Source organism: Paramisgurnus dabryanus, chromosome 20 (genome assembly GCF_030506205.2).
Source record: "Paramisgurnus dabryanus chromosome 20, PD_genome_1.1, whole genome shotgun sequence".
Lineage (NCBI taxonomy): Eukaryota > Metazoa > Chordata > Actinopteri > Cypriniformes > Cobitidae > Paramisgurnus > Paramisgurnus dabryanus.
In genome coordinates, this window is record NC_133356.1 from 27,342,336 (window position 1) to 27,359,382 (window position 17,047).

The 17,047-nt window shown below is 40.1% G+C and overlaps 1 protein-coding gene across 1 annotated transcript in view; it reads right to left on the minus strand.

Annotated features, from left to right (window-relative positions):
• The window catches only part of pkdcca (protein kinase domain containing, cytoplasmic a), a 38,828-nt gene that overhangs the window by 18,963 nt on the left and 2,818 nt on the right, over positions 1-17,047 (minus strand). The window lies entirely within an intron of this gene.

A 17,047-nucleotide genomic window follows, 5' to 3' on the forward strand; every position in this document is an offset into this window, starting at 1 on the left:
TCCATCAACACATTGGGCTTGGCAGATAACAGCGTTGTGTTGAATTTCTCTGTTTTGACCCAGACGTAATGTAGGTCTTGGTGAAAAGAGAAACCAAGCAAGAATTATTGTGCAATTTTCTCTTGCGAGTTATGTAAATCGCAAAATAGAGCTCAGATGCAAAACGCTCTAAGTGCATCTGAATTTTTTCGTTTTTTCTGAATGACTAAGGCTGGGATAAAGCGGATTTGAGACGAAAGTATTTGATTAACGTATAATACGTCATTTATCTAATTTTTGACAGACTTTTGCATCTGAGCTCCTTTTATGTTATATGCTATAAATAGTTTTCCTCTGCGTTGCTGTGACAGACTCCTAATAGTGTAAAATTTGGATCTTTGCTTAAAGAAACATTTTTCTAATTTAATATGAGCCAAAAAAGCTAGTTAAAATTAAACAGCATGAAATTTCATCTATAAAGAAAACAACCAATTGCTGGGTGACAGTCTTCACTGGCAACAAATGGAAAAATTCGTCCACTCGTGCCGTGTCGGTATAAGGTGAAGGCGACTGTTATATTAATGCACAGCCGAGCGGGTGTTTCTTTTAGTTCTGTAAAGTTAAAAACATCATTTTTATACCAATGACTAATCTCTAGCTGGTGAATAAAGCATTCTTCACCTCAATCTGATGCAATGACAAAGCTAAAAGTGCGTATGTTTAAGTAAAACACTAACCGTGGCCTTCAGTTTAATCCAAGAATTTATAAAAAAATGGAGTAAATGACTTGCGAATGTTGTACAATTTATGCAACAATTACTGCAAAAAATACATTTATAAACATATTCTTATTATATAAATGTAGGGTGAATTTGGACATCTGGGACCTCATTTATAAAGCGTGCGTACGCACGAAACGGGGCTGTAAACGTGCGTACACCAGTTCCCACGCAAAGGTTGTGATTTATAAAAAAACAAATTTGATGGGAGAACTGGCTTGCAGGGTGGGATATTCAACCCAGTCTCACCCCATTTCGTCAATATTTGACGACACTTGACCATTCGTCATATGTTGACGTGAAGGGTATACCTTTCGCGTCATTTTTTGACGAACTGGGGACTTCAATACTATTACGTCCGTTGCATTCTCTTTCCTATTTTATTACCATTTGCGCGTCGGTTTAGGGTTAGATTTACATAATGACATCCCTACCCAAACCTAACTCTAACCCCAACGCCAGGTGACAACTGTTTCTAACCCCAACGCCAGGTGACAACTGTTTAATTTCGCGTACACTGTTTAATTTCGCGTACACTGTTTAATTTTGCGTAATCTAACCCTAAACCGACGCGCAAATGGTAATAAAATAGGAAAGAGAATGCAACGGACGTAATAGTATTGAAGTCCCCAGTTCGTCAAAAAATGACGCGAAAGGTATACCCTTCACGTCAACATATGACGAATGGTCAAGTGTCGTCAAATATTGACGAAATGGGGTGAGACTGTGTTAGGATATTAGGATGATTCATGTATGCACACTTTTTATAAAGGATTTGTAAAGGGAACATTGTTTTGTTTTATAAGTCTTCATATTTTTTGGTGTATGCCATTTTTCGCTTTTGTGCGTACGTAGATTTTAGTAAGGATCCTACGCACAGTTTTATAAATGAGTTGCATAAACCTTTAAAAGTTAGTCATGAATTTTTTTCCTTTAAGACTGATCATAACTGTTTTAAGTATGTAGAAAGGTAGATTGGTCTAATTTAAATCCAAATAATAAGACTGATTAGCCCTAACTAATTGCTAGTTAGTCAGAATCATTCTTAAGACGCAGTCTTAATGTCACGGCTATGCAACCAGCCACTGGACAGTCAAAAAGTCCATGTAAAAAACATCCCATCTACCTGAATTCACCATATTTCTGTTCTTTGTGTGTTTTATAAATCCTAAATCATGCAGCGTCGATGTGCGTGAGATGTTTCATAAAGGTACAAAGCTTTTCTGTCCTGGGCTGAAAGGTACAGGGGCGTAGTTACCAAAAAATAATCAAAACAGCAAAAATAGCAATTATGAACTCCCCCAATATTTATACAGTGATTAATGAAAATATATGTACACTTGACACTTCAACCCACCCAATGTTAAAACCAAAATTACACCCTTAAAAAGCTAGCAAAAAAATTATTGCTAATTATCCATTCACTGCACTCACACTTACAAGAAAGTAACTGTTATAGACGATACAGTATTGCTGGCTTTAACTATTCAATCTTTGGCAACTGATTAAATTGGCAAATAAATGAAGCTGCTGTATGCATAACTTCAGAATGGGTTCTGGCCTGTGGTTCACAACGTATAAATCAGGAATGTGATGCCTGATAAGTAGCGAGATAATATCTCATTTGGCTATCTCAATCAATGTCAAATTTAGGGCAAGAAACTCTTGATCTTGATAACTCTCCCTGTGGGAGAATCTTGGAAGTTTTGCCTGTGATATAAAGCAGGACCAGGAACAATCTGATTTGAGATCTGTGTGTTTAAGCATGCAGGCAGACTTGTAGTGCAAATCATTTCCCAGGAGCTGGCAAAAGAGCAATGGACCTATCAGAGATACAAACTGTAATGACTGTTATCCTTGTAATGCATCTAAATGTGTGTGGGTGCTAAAAATGTTCGTTTGTATGTAACATTTCCGTGTGTCTGTGTGTTGCAGACTCTACGGCTGCTTGCTGGGAAGGAGACAGACTTGCACATGGAGGAACGCTGTTGTCTGTCTAGCCACACGGTGCCGTTTTGACGCATAAGCTCAAAGGTCAGCTTGCCTGTCCAGTCAATTTACTATGGAGGCTTTGTGTCTATCCAGGGCTGCTGAGAGTATGAAATACCTTATCTTAACAAATGCACCACAAATATTTTTCTTAAACATAACGAAAAAGATCCAAGGTAAAGATAAACTAAAAAAATATCTTAATGCCATTTTATCAAAACATTCAACAGGGTTCCCACAGTCAGGGATAAGCTAGATATACCAGGAAAATTATGATTTATACAGTCTGGAAAATACATGAAAATTAATCAAATTCTCAACTTTGCAAATTTCCATGGGCTAGTCATTTTTTTGTACTTATGCTAGGCTGTATAAATACGATATACATGATATTAAAAAATTATCAGTAATCACAAACCACTAATACAGTCCCAAAATCCACTGTACTATAGGTGTGGAAACCCTTACTTGAGGTTTTGGTCAAGAAGTACTATATGCACAACGAATTTGCACTGACTGAAATCTAGAGGTCATGAAATCCAATATAAAAGAACTTTATTCGATTTACGTTTAGATTTGCATAGAGCTTGAAATTAAAGCGGGGACAACATAACTGATATTTGTTTGTTTTACAGATTGAATTTGTGTCTTACAAGAGTCTCATGAAAGCTTTTTCTCAACTCTCAGGAAAGAGTGAATAACATTAAGGGAGGGGTGATGGAAAGAACCCAACCGACCGTGTCCTAGTCTGATCTGAACCTGGAAACATCCTGAAGAAACTTGCAAGAGCTATTTTCAAAAAAATAAACAGACGATTAACGTTTTTCTGTACTGTTCTTTGAAGTACCATGGTATTTCAGTATGACAGTCAGTCATTCACTATTAAGATACATATTTAAACACCATGATGTTACCTTCTGAAATCATCATCTTACCATGGTACCATCACATTTTTAATGATACTTTAGTGCTCAGTGGAGACTAAAACGATAGCTTGCAGTGAGTCAAGTGTGTTTTAACCATAGTAAAATCTTGACTGTAGTAAATCACTATGGCACATGGTCAAATAATATTAATAATCAGAATAATAAAAAACTTTTTACATTAGCTTAATCATAGGCTGTTTATGGGTTCCAAGCAATGTAACACTAATATTAAATGTACAACTTTACCAATCCCATCATTACACTGTCAGAAAAATTGGTCATAATCGATCACAAGCTGTCACTGGGGCAGTACCCATTCAAAAGGTGCTAATATGTTCCATTTAGGTACCTGTATGTACACATTGGTACCAATATGTACCTGTGAGCTACTAAAATGAAGTCTTTAGGTTTAAAAAAAAATACCCCCCACCTAAGGCCCTATCTAAATGATGTAAGTGCATGGTCAAAAGTGCATTGTGCACAGTCTAAAGGGGCGTGTCCAAATCCACTTTTGCTAATTTAACGAGGGGGAAAATGGTCTATACGCCTGGCACACAGTCTAAAAGGGTTGTTCCTATTCTCGTAATGAGTAATGGGTGTTTTTTGGGCGTGATGTGTAATAAACCATCCCCTTTAAAAGCCAGTTGCATTTGCACCATGCCAATTCCCTATTCAGGAATATTGTTATGTTTTTTTTTTTTTTTTATTAAAACCTCTGGTTCTCTTTAAAAGTCATTTTCTTATAGTCATTGAAGTAAAATTAGCAACATGATCAGTGTAATCTCAAATAATAATTTACAAATATGCAATAAAATGTTTGTACTCTAAAAATAATTTATTTGTAACAAACAGGAGATAAAAAACTATATTTAAAAACGTTTGTGTGCTGTCAATATGTGTAATAAGCAAACATGCTGTGATGGAGCACGATCGCCAACCACGCTGAGCAGGCAACACTGGCGCACACACACATACATACACGCATACACTTACCTTAACTATACTCCGATTCGGCGGCGGGTGCACACGAAGCCGATTTACATGGACATTACAGTCATCAACATTTCCCCCAGTTAATCCTGTTATTTCATACACATGCACACACTTTGTTTTGTTTGTTTGTTTGGTTTGTTTGTTTGTTTAGCCAGCCTTCCGTGGTGGGATGCTGCGCCGGCAAACCTGAGCGATTGAGCGGCACACGCTTATGACGTCACAGAGTGTGTCGCGCCGGCGCAGTATTCGCGAAGGTTGGCAGAGTCCATTATGTTTGTATATAGGGGGGTGTTGTTTTTGTATGTCATTGTTAAAGGGGCTATGTGTTAAATTATATTTTAATGTGTCAAACAGATGTTTTGTTAGGTGTATATAATGTGATGTTTATGTGTTTAAACTCACTGGATCTGAGTTTAATGGCAATTTAAAATGCTTACCTGGATACTTACCTGGTTATGGGAACTCCCATTGAAGGGGAGGAGTCTGGCTCTATAAAAAGGGAGGCCAGACTCACAATCAGGACTTGTTTACCAAGTCGGCCGGAGTGAGTGGTTGTGGAGAAGTTGCTATTGATATATTGTGAATATTTACTTGTGTATATTTTTCGTCATTGTTTTGTTTTATTTATTTTTTTGGTATTTTGGGTTTTGGTTTCTACACTTGTAAATATAAATATATCACCTTGGTTTTTCTCCAGTTTCACTGTAAATAAACTTCACTTTGTACAAGAGTACAGTTGCGGTCTGAGCCATCATTTTTGTTTTGGGGATTTTTTCTTTATTTTTGGGACTTACCCACGTCAAAGGTGAACCGCTGGTGTTCACTTTGTCACATTTGGTGTCAGAAGTGGGATGGCTCCCCGCAAGAAGAAAGGCCAAGCCCGGCCTGAAGTGAAGGCAGTGAGGGAGGATGTAACCTGGGATGCTACTGAGCTGGTCGGCGAGGGGCTGGCTACCAGGCATTCGGGTGCATCGCCAAAGAGCAGCTCTCCACTAGGCAAGGCCGCTACACCAGGTCTAGTGGCTGAAGAAGGGATGGTTGCCCTAATGCGCAAGTTCTTGGATGCGCAGGAGCAGAGGGAGGAGCGACAGATGCTGGAGCTCCGAAGCCTACGGGAGGCCGTTCTGCAGACGACGTCCCATGCTGAGTTTCCAGTGGATGCCAGCGTTCGTATGGAGCTACCAACCCCAGCAGGTCGGAAAGGTATGGGTCGATACGTTTCAGATTATGACCAAGACCCTCCGCAAAACCCTGCTCCCTTTCAGCCAATGCAACGGGCAGATCCGAAGCTACCCGCCTACCAGCAAGGAGATGATATTGAGAGCTACCTCCGTCGGTTCGAGCGTCTGGCGAAAACCTGGAGATGGCCACAGGAGGAGTGGAGCTACCGTCTGGTCCCATTGCTGACAGGACAAGCGTTGGAGGCATACCAGGCGATGGATGAGGCGGAGGTCTACCCCCAGTTAAAGGAGGCGATCCTGGCAAAGTTCAGCATCTCGGCAGAGACCTATCGTCAGCGTTTCCGGGCGACAACAGTACCTGCTGGTGAGTCACCGACGGAGTCGTACAACCGACTGAAGGGCCTGTATACACGTTGGGTCCGGCCAGAGGAGCATTCGAAGGAGGAGATCGGTGAGGCCATCATTCTCGAACAGCTGTTGAGGGTGCTACCTTTCGATACACGAATGTGGGTGAAGGAGCATGAGCCGAGATCAGGAATGGAAGCGGCGAAGCTAGCGCAACGATACCTGAATGCTCATCGTGATAGCCCTCGCACTCAACCTCCAAAAGGTACTGTACGCACTGTTACACCATTCAAGATGTCTGATACTGTGGTTCAGAAGAGTGGTAGCGAATCCACTACCTGTGTACAGCCAAGTAAGAGACTGATTTGCTTTTACTGTCAACAGTCGGGGCACAAAGCTGCTGATTGTCCGGTACGTAAAGCAAAATTAACTGGATTTTGTTATGTTCCACGAGAAGGGGACAATGTTAAAGACACTATACATGAACTGAACATTATGTGTGATGTGACCATCAATGGACATTGCTTACGAGCCTTAGTGGACACTGGGAGTTCACTTTCATTGGTTAAGTCATGTCATGTTAACAATGTTGATTATATGCATACATCTGCTGTAAAATGTGTACACGGGGATGTTAAGCAGTATCCCCAAGCAGAAGTCACTGTGGGTATTTTTGACCAAAATTTTCTGTTGAAAGTGGCAGTAGTGGACAATTTACCTGCTGATGTAATTCTGGGAGTAGATGTACCTGTGTTATATGATCTCCTAGCATTTAAGAATGTTGAAACCATGTCTTCCACTGTCAATAATCTGTCATGTGCTGTGTTAACTAGAGCCCAAACTAAGGCTGGTCTGCAACCACTGCCAGACTTTGACGATAGTCTGCTGCAGGGTGCAACCAAGGGCCCCAGGAAAACACGCCGACAACGGCGGCTTGCAAAGTACTTGGGTACCCCAGTCGTTGAGTCCTCAGTGGAGGGTCTCAATGTTCATGGCTGGAGGGTCCCAGAAAACATATCTGAGTTGCAAAGGGATGATGTTTCTTTAAAACCATTATTTGATAAAGCTGAACAGTTGGGAAATCCAAATGTGTGTGATGAATCATACGTTGTGTTGAATAATGTGTTGTATTTGCAAGTGAAGGATGTAACACGTTTGATTGTTCCTACATGTTGTCGTCCTGTGGTTTTGCATTTGGCACATTCAGTGCCCTGGGCTGGTCACCTTGGCCGCCAGAAAACATATGCACGCATATCATCACGTTTTCACTGGCCAACACTGTTTACTGATGTACAAACATATTGCAACACATGTTCCATCTGTCAAAAGACCAGTGTTGTATCTCAGCGGGGTAGAGCTCCCCTGCAACCCCTCCCTGTTATCTCTGTTCCTTTCAGACGCATTGCGATGGACATTGTCGGACCATTAGAAAAGAGCAGTACAGGATATCAGTACATCTTGGTGGTCAGCGATTATGCAACCCGATACCCAGAAGCTTTCCCACTACGATCGATCACAACAGCCAAGGTAATTCATGCTCTCATCCAGTTATTCTCTAGGGTGGGAATACCCGACGAGATCCTGACAGACCAAGGCACAAATTTCACCTCAAAGCTGATGGGCCAGCTGAATCGACAATTGGGCATCACCGCCATAAGAACAACTCCGTATCATCCCCAGACAGATGGCCTGGTGGAGAGATTCAACCAGACTTTGAAATGCATGCTGAGGAAGTTTGTGGCAGACACTGGCAGAGATTGGGACAAGTGGCTACCGTTTGTGCTGTTTGCCTACAGAGAAGTACCCCAAGCGTCAACTGGCTTCTCACCGTTTGAACTCTTGTACGGCTGGCAAGTGCAAGGACCCCTAGACCTACTGAGAACGAGTTGGGAGGGTTCTGCATCTAAACCTGGAGAGAGAGGTATCATCCAGTACGTGCTAGAGATGCGAGATCGGCTGGAGCGGTATAGAGAAGAGGCAAGGGAGAACCTGCAAGAGGCACAAAGAGCACAAAAGAGTTGGTACGACAGGAATGCAAGGAACCGAGAGTTCAATCCAGGACAAAAGGTACTACTCCTATTACCTACATCATCAAATAAATTGCTGGCCAAGTGGCAGGGTCCATACAGTGTGATCCGGAAGATGGGGCCAGTAACCTACGAAGTCTCTCACCCTGATAAAGGCAAGACCAAGCAAACTTACCACGTGAACCTACTAAAAGAGTGGAAGGAGCCAACTGGAAAGACGTCTGAAAAGTCACTGCTGGTGCGAAAGGTGGAAAGTGTGGAGGATGATGCTGCAGAGTCCAGAGTGGAGCAGAGAGCGTCTGTGGTGGATTTGAGTCACCTAGAGGACCTCAAGCGACGAGACCTGCAACAGCTACTGAACCAGTTCCCTGAGATGTTCCGTCAGAGGCCTGGGCGGACGGAGCTGGCACATCACACCATCCACTTAGTTGATCCGACACCTTCAAGACAGCGGCCTTACAGAGTGCCAGAGCGGCTAATTGAACCACTAAAAGAGGAAGTCACCGTTATGAGAGAGCTTGGAGTCATAGAGCCTTCGTCAAGTGAGTGGAGCAGTCCGGTAGTGATCGTACCAAAGAAGGATGGGTCGTTACGGATCTGCATTGATTTCAGGAGATTGAACAGCCAATCTAAATTCGATGCCTACCCAATACCTAGAGTGGATGACCTTCTGGAAAGAATAGGTAAGGCACAGTACATCACCACATTGGACCTGTGTAAGGGGTACTGGCAGGTACCCTTAGATCCAGCTTCAAGGCCCTACACTGCGTTCCGCACACCTCTAGGACTATTCCAGTTCACGGTCCTGCCATTTGGCCTGCATGGGGCACCGGCGACCTTCCAGAGGTTAATGGACAAGGTGCTTGAAGGATGTGAAGAGTGGTCTGCAGCTTACCTAGACGATGTGGTCATCTACAGTCATTCGTGGGGTGAGCATCTAAAACATATAGAAAGAACTCTAAAGAAGATTCAAGAAGCAGGTTTGACGTTAAACGTTGACAAGTGTAACTGGGCGAAAGAAGAAACTTGTTACCTAGGTTACCAACTGGGAAGTGGACAGCTGCGTCCTCAAGTGGATAAAGTGGAAGCGATTCGACGGAGCCCCAGACCAACCACAAAGAAAGAGGTGAGGTCTTTCTTGGGTCTTGCTGGGTGGTACCGAAGATTTATCCCTGAATTTGCTGCCATCGCTGTGCCACTAACAAACCTGCTAGGGAAAAACATCAAAAACCCAATACCCTGGACCGAAGATACTGAAGGGGCGTTCAGGACCCTGAAAGACAAGATGTGTGCCAACCCAGTACTCCAGAGTCCCGATTTCACCAAGCGGTTCCTGGTCCAGGTAGATGCCTCAGCAACAGGAGTAGGGGCAGTCCTGGCCCAGGGCGAAGCGGGGCGAGAGTTACCAGTGCTTTACTTAAGCCGGAAGTTGCTGCCTCGAGAGACCAGATACTCGGCGGTGGAAAAGGAGTGCCTAGCCATCAAGTGGAGTCTGGATAGCCTCCGCTATTATCTCCTAGGGCGGGAGTTTGACCTGGAAACAGACCATCGAGCCCTGACCTGGCTGCATACAATGAAGGACAGAAATTCCAGGGTGACAAGGTGGTACCTCAATCTCCAACCCTACAACTTCAAGGTACGGCATCGACCAGGAAAGCAAAATGTGGTCGCCGACTACCTGTCTCGTTTCCCGGCCAGTACGCGGCTTGGAGAGGGGGAAGGTAATGTGATGGAGCACGATCGCCAACCACGCTGAGCAGGCAACACTGGCGCACACACACATACATACACGCATACACTTACCTTAACTATACTCCGATTCGGCGGCGGGTGCACACGAAGCCGATTTACATGGACATTACAGTCATCAACATTTCCCCCAGTTAATCCTGTTATTTCATACACATGCACACACTTTGTTTTGTTTGTTTGTTTGGTTTGTTTGTTTGTTTAGCCAGCCTTCCGTGGTGGGATGCTGCGCCGGCAAACCTGAGCGATTGAGCGGCACACGCTTATGACGTCACAGAGTGTGTCGCGCCGGCGCAGTATTCGCGAAGGTTGGCAGAGTCCATTATGTTTGTATATAGGGGGGTGTTGTTTTTGTATGTCATTGTTAAAGGGGCTATGTGTTAAATTATATTTTAATGTGTCAAACAGATGTTTTGTTAGGTGTATATAATGTGATGTTTATGTGTTTAAACTCACTGGATCTGAGTTTAATGGCAATTTAAAATGCTTACCTGGATACTTACCTGGTTATGGGAACTCCCATTGAAGGGGAGGAGTCTGGCTCTATAAAAAGGGAGGCCAGACTCACAATCAGGACTTGTTTACCAAGTCGGCCGGAGTGAGTGGTTGTGGAGAAGTTGCTATTGATATATTGTGAATATTTACTTGTGTATATTTTTCGTCATTGTTTTGTTTTATTTATTTTTTTGGTATTTTGGGTTTTGGTTTCTACACTTGTAAATATAAATATATCACCTTGGTTTTTCTCCAGTTTCACTGTAAATAAACTTCACTTTGTACAAGAGTACAGTTGCGGTCTGAGCCATCATTTTTGTTTTGGGGATTTTTTCTTTATTTTTGGGACTTACCCACGTCAAAGGTGAACCGCTGGTGTTCACTTTGTCACACATGCGTTGTCATCTCGTTTCTAGGCTCATATTACTGATGTGCTCTTTAAATAACAAAAACAATATGTGTCATTGACTTTAGACTTTAGATCAGGTTTTTGTTGGTTAATGGCATAGTCTATTTTAGTTGCCTCAAAATAGCAACGTGCCAACAATGCGCCTGAACACACCTTGTTTTCAGACCAGCACGCCCATGGAAGCAAATGCATTTGCTATTTAAACAACGTGACGCTGGACATGAAAATGATAACTTCGCCGGGCTGAAACTATAGCAAAAACACTTGTGTCGCGCTTTGCGCTGCGCCGAGTGTATGATATGGCCCCTAGGGACCATTTACTTCTGAAAAAGGACATTGTTTAAATTAAAACAAATACGGTTTTAAAAACCACATTAAATTTGTTGTACCAACAATACAAATATTTCACAATCAATTTCTTTATAAAAAATATGTTTTTAAATCATTTCTCTATTTATAGGGTTATCAGGAGTGATCTTGTATCACCTTGATCAGATCTCCGTTAAAAATTTCCATAACTAGTGCTGTGTGTGTTAATATAGCAATGCTTACAAAAGCATTTCTGTGTTAGGTGTCATTAATGTGCAAACACACCAACACGTGCTTGCTCACAACCCTACGACCACCATTTAATGAAGACACCCTGGCAATGCATCCAAACACCCGTAGAGACGACCATGTTTGCCCAGAGATGAAACTGACTGGGCAGTGAAAGACAGAACGTCAAGCCACAGAGGAAAGACTGTCCAAGAAAACAAGAACACTGTTCACATATTAAAAGTGTGTTTGTGAGCGATAAAGTAAAAGTGTAAAGTGAGTAAACGGTTAAATGAATGATGTATACCACCTTGTTTTAATCAAGTTACTGTCAGAAAGCCACTTGAAACACTTCCAGGGAGTTATTTTCCCTCGCATTTCAAATTGATCCTCGAACATTAACCGGATTTAAGACTCATTACGGTGCAAACAGAGAAATGAGCAATTGTTAAATCTTACAGCTAAAGTGTAAACTCCACACCACATCTTTTCACAGTCTTTGATTGCTTTGTTTCACTTAACTCAGAAATTGTTCAAACCCACGAGTTGGTGATCTTTCAAGGCAGCAGTAACTAAAACCTCAAATCTACATTCCAACAAACTAACACAATGACAGGATTGCAATGAAATTTCTTCACCCTGAACTGCCTACACAGTTTAGCACGCAGTATTTTCTGAATCACGAATCTGCGGATGTGTAAATCACAAGGATCTTTTCAGCAGAGCTGTTGCACAATGGCTGAATTTCTCATGAACCTGTTTCTGTCTATTTAAACAAACCAATAAAGAATTTAGAAGAGAGTTCGGCTCATTTCCTCCCACAATCCTCTTGTCCTGAATTCATCCTCCAGACAGTCATTATCACGCTCCCAATCCATCCTATTGTCAGCGACTCTCAAACGCCACTCCTGTGGGTTCAATCCTTCAAGTGCACAATGGAAAAACCATGTCCAACCAATTGTTAGCTTTTCTCAAAAGACAAAGGGCAAGCATGTTGGAGATGTGGTTTAGCGGTTGGTGAATAATTCGTGTTTAAAGAACTGGTCATTATTTTCTCGCCCCGATGTTGTTTCAAAATCCTCGAGTCAGTTTTCACGCAGCTCTTTTCTAAAAACTACAATTCATTGTGACCATTCCTGTCAACTTCCAAAAACACATAAAAGCACCATAAATGCAGTCCATGCTACTTGTGTCTGCTGAAGTCCTGTGTTAGCTTTACAGGAGGAATAGTGCAAAATAATTTGCGGTCCATCTACCATAATTCATTCACATTTAGGGTAAAAAATGGGTCACCAACTTATCATGCGAGGCTGGGTGTTAAAAAAAACAGATCATTTTCGATTTGTGAGATAAAGAATTAGATCATTCACTTTTTTTGTGAGTTTCATTCACAATGCTTGTATGGATTCTGAAAGCTTGAAATATATGCTGCATGATATTGAAGGAAAAAGTGATATTTGAGAACTTGCTCAAATTATGTGATAAACGGTATGCAATCCAACAATACTTTAGGTTTGTTAAATCAATTTGAACTTATTAAAATTTGTTTAAATACTGAAAATCATATAACAAACATACGTTTCACATTCATTCTGATTGTTGATTATCTTCCACATGTCAGAGCAAACACAGGCACATATTCATGTACCAGACTGCCTGCTTAAACTTTAACTATATATAACCTTTGGAAGAATTAAAATACTGTGCCATTTCAATATGCAAATTGCCATATGCACATTTGCGATATTTTATTAAATAATGCAGCCTTAAATTGAAAAGCATTAACACCAGGAGAGTAGATAATGACTGCATTGTCATTTTAGGGTAAACTAAAGATATAAAAGTGGTAAAAATTGTGTTATATCATTTATATGAATATGTCATTAAAGAAATATGTACATAAGATATATCTGGGTGGCTTTTAATGTGCATTACGTCTTAAAGTTAATGGCACAGGAGAGCAACAATGAAACAAATTAATGTTAAATCACAGAGAGGAATGTGGTTGATATTAAAAAATAAGTGCAAATAAAGCCAAAAGGTATAACGCACTTCAGTATTCACTCAGTTTATGTGCTCTCTAAAAAACACTTGATCATTTGGGTGCAAGTCTGTTTTGCCAAACACATTTCTAAAATAAGTAAATATATCTTTAATGTTAAGTCTTTAGCTACACTGCACAAAAATCCAACTTGGGTTTTGTTGAAGAAACTTTTTTTTAATTCACTGAACTATTAAAGACAAGAAAAGTTGAGATAAAAATGATAAAAGTGAAATTTTAAAATAATAAGTATGGCCAACTTAATATTTCAAGCTAAGAGAACTAAAAGCTCTGAGTCTGATAGTAAAATAGCAAGCATTGGATTATGACTCAGTTTGAAGGTTTTTGGTGTGATGCCTTTTTTGGCTTTTCTTCCACATCATACTTAAGGGTTGCCCTACCTTAAGATTGTTATTGTATCTGGTTCTTGCATGTAAATCTGACTAAATGCAATAGATGAGAGGATTTTTTTCATCTGAGTGGAATACAAAAGGATCACATCTCAAAATGTTTTCTTTTTGCATTTTGGACCCATAAATCACAAGTCTTAGTTCATTTAACTTTTTGACATACAAAATCCATACACATAATATTTCAAGTTAACTTAATTTAAAATTGTAAGTTCAAAATGTTTTGAGGAATACCCATAATCCCTAGCACCACAAAATTTCTATGTTTTAGCAAATAATACTGATAGGGCATTTAAATAGAAGTTAATGAAGAAGTGATAGCGGTTTAAGCTCTTTTTAGCTTTACTGATGTTATTTTGTTGTAAATTAGTTACCATTTAGGGAATCATTGTTTGATTTGATAAACATGGACCCTTTTTAAGGGTTTTTACTTTGAATTTCTGTACACAATTATGAAGGTGCATGTCAGCAATGCAGTTTTATGCACTGTAAAAACTATAAATATATAACTATAACTATAAATAACTTAAAAAAAAATTGTTGAATCAACTCGGATTTACAAGTCATTTCAACTTACTATTATTTATCTAGAGATGAGTTGTTATAACTACAGGTGAGTTGTTATAACTTATAAAATTAAGTTGACTTTCCTCAACTATATTTTATAAGTTGTGACAACTCATCTCTTTGACATGACTTGTACATCTGAGTTGATTTAACAAAAAATGTTAAGGCAGCAAAGTATTTTTTATAGTGTGTGTATTCTTGTGGAGGTTTATTCAATGATTGACAGAGTCAGCCGTGAATTCATTGCATTTTCTGAGTTATAATATTATTTAATACGTTATGAACATCAAAGTAAATTAATTTAACAATTTAAGTTCAGTAAACATAAGCACTATGTTAAGGAAACTTAAATATGTACACTGTAAAAAAATCTTTGCTTTCTTAATTTTTTTTGTTGAATCTACTCAGATTTACTATTATTTATTTTCACTAGAGATGAGTTGTTATAACTACAGATGAGTTGTTATAACTTATAAAATATCGTTGAAAAAAGTCCATTTTATAAGTTGTGACAACTCATCTCTTATCAAGATAAATAATAGTAGGTTGACATGACCTGTTAATCTGAGTTGATTCAACAAAAAAATTAAGGCAGCAAGATTTTTAACAGTTTAGGTATTGGTGGACCAACCTCTTGTTCTTCTTTTAATAGACTTGGTTTAAATTAAAGCAATAGGTTAACTTTAAAGGACTTTTTATATGGTTTTGCAAAACCTAAACAATGAAGGTTGACTCAAAAAAAAAGCTTTGCAGCCAGTTGCTTTATATTTTTTAAGTTTACTCAACATTATTTTTAAAGTGTAAACACAGTATAATTATGTTTTTATTGTACTTAAACAGCTGGGAACCAAATTGAATATGTGTCAAAATATTGCATCTGTGCATTAGGTCTTAAGTTGTGCATTTGGTAAACACAGCCGAATAGACCAGCTGCTGTCTATAATGCTGTAAACATTAGTAAATTAACCAAGAAATTTTGAAATAACAGTGCTCTTGACTGCATACTAACATTTTGATGTGGTGACAAACTTTTCCCAGCAAAAATAATAATAATAATATACCATTATTGCAAACAAGAGTTTGGTCCCTTTGCCCACGCCTAGTTGTGACCCCAGCAGATGAATGGAGTCCAGTACCAGGCAGGGGCAAATCTAGCACTTGCGTTTTGTCTTTACCCAATGTCCTTAAAAGTTAAAGTATTAACCAGTGTTTAATTGCGTCTAGCACTAAAACTCACAAATCCGCACTCTCTGTCTCGTAGAAATGACCCTGGGGCCCCTGTGTCCCGACACCCAGCTTTCACATTCACATGGTACATGCTCACATTAGCAGTTACTGATTACCCCTCAGTGTGTGTGGGTGTGTATTTTGGGACTTCACTACGAATCTGAGAAGTTAACAGAATGACATGCTAATGTAAACATAATCCCAGTGCAAGACCACCTTAATCAGGCCCCCGAGCTGTGTTGCAGATTCCCTAACACACCATCTCAAATGCCTTTCCATATACAAATACTCTTGAGAACTTTAAGAAATAGTTCACCTCAAAATAAACACTTTTTTATAGTTAACTCACCGCATTCTGACATTATTTAATGTAGGTGTGATCTTAGGATGTCCTGAACATTATGACTTACATTTCTCTAATGCATGACTTTAGCGCACACACAAGCGCACAACATCTTTAGTTATTATTAAGCAGGAATTCACACTATTTAAACAAATTGTTATCTTCCACTCTGATGTGACCAAATTCATCTTGTTTACCTGCTGACATGGCAAGGGTTCTGAATGAGATGTACTGTATTTACAGTCTACATAGCAGCCCTACCAATCATGCCTGTTTATATAACAGGTGTTACCCTCGCTTGTAAGAGGAAGATGGGGATCTGCTTGACAGACATGTAAGTTAAAGACCTCAAGATTTGCTTCTGCCCTGGAAAGCTGAGTAGAGACGTTACTGAGGTTTGACCTCCCTCATTGGGGCGAACGGTAGGCAGACCGGCGTTGATCCTTTCTGTGTGCACTCTCAGTGAACCCAGCCTGGTGCTAATCAGCCTGCCGTATCGTATCTTCTCACCCCTGACCTCGCAACTTATAAAATAAGAGGCGTGTATTTTCGTCTGACGTGACGGCTGCCAAAGCAAATGAAAAGCAACACCTCTGGGGCTGACTGGTCAGGTGCGAGTACGAAGATATAATCAAAGGAATATTTGGCCCGGGAACATGGTCTGTTTATTAATCCATACATGCATGTGAGAAGTATCTGTACTTTTACCTTTTACGTGTTGATTTATAAAGAAAGGTATTATTTCACTCATTGGTGGATTTATTTATTTAAGTTTCAAGCGTTGGGGCCTCTGAAGAATTTGGCAGTGGGACTAATAAAGTAAAAGTGGCACCACATTACTATGAAGGGACTCCGAATGTGACATAAATTGGAGGGGATGGCCATGCACGTTCAAGTCAGACCTTGCAAAAATTACACATAATGATATTTGTATAAGACATGATATAAATGTGATCTGAGCATGTATGAAAACAACGACAAACTGTGTTAGACATAGGGAAATGTCAACTGGCCATAGAACAATGGTCCTCTTATGTTAAGAAGTTGAAT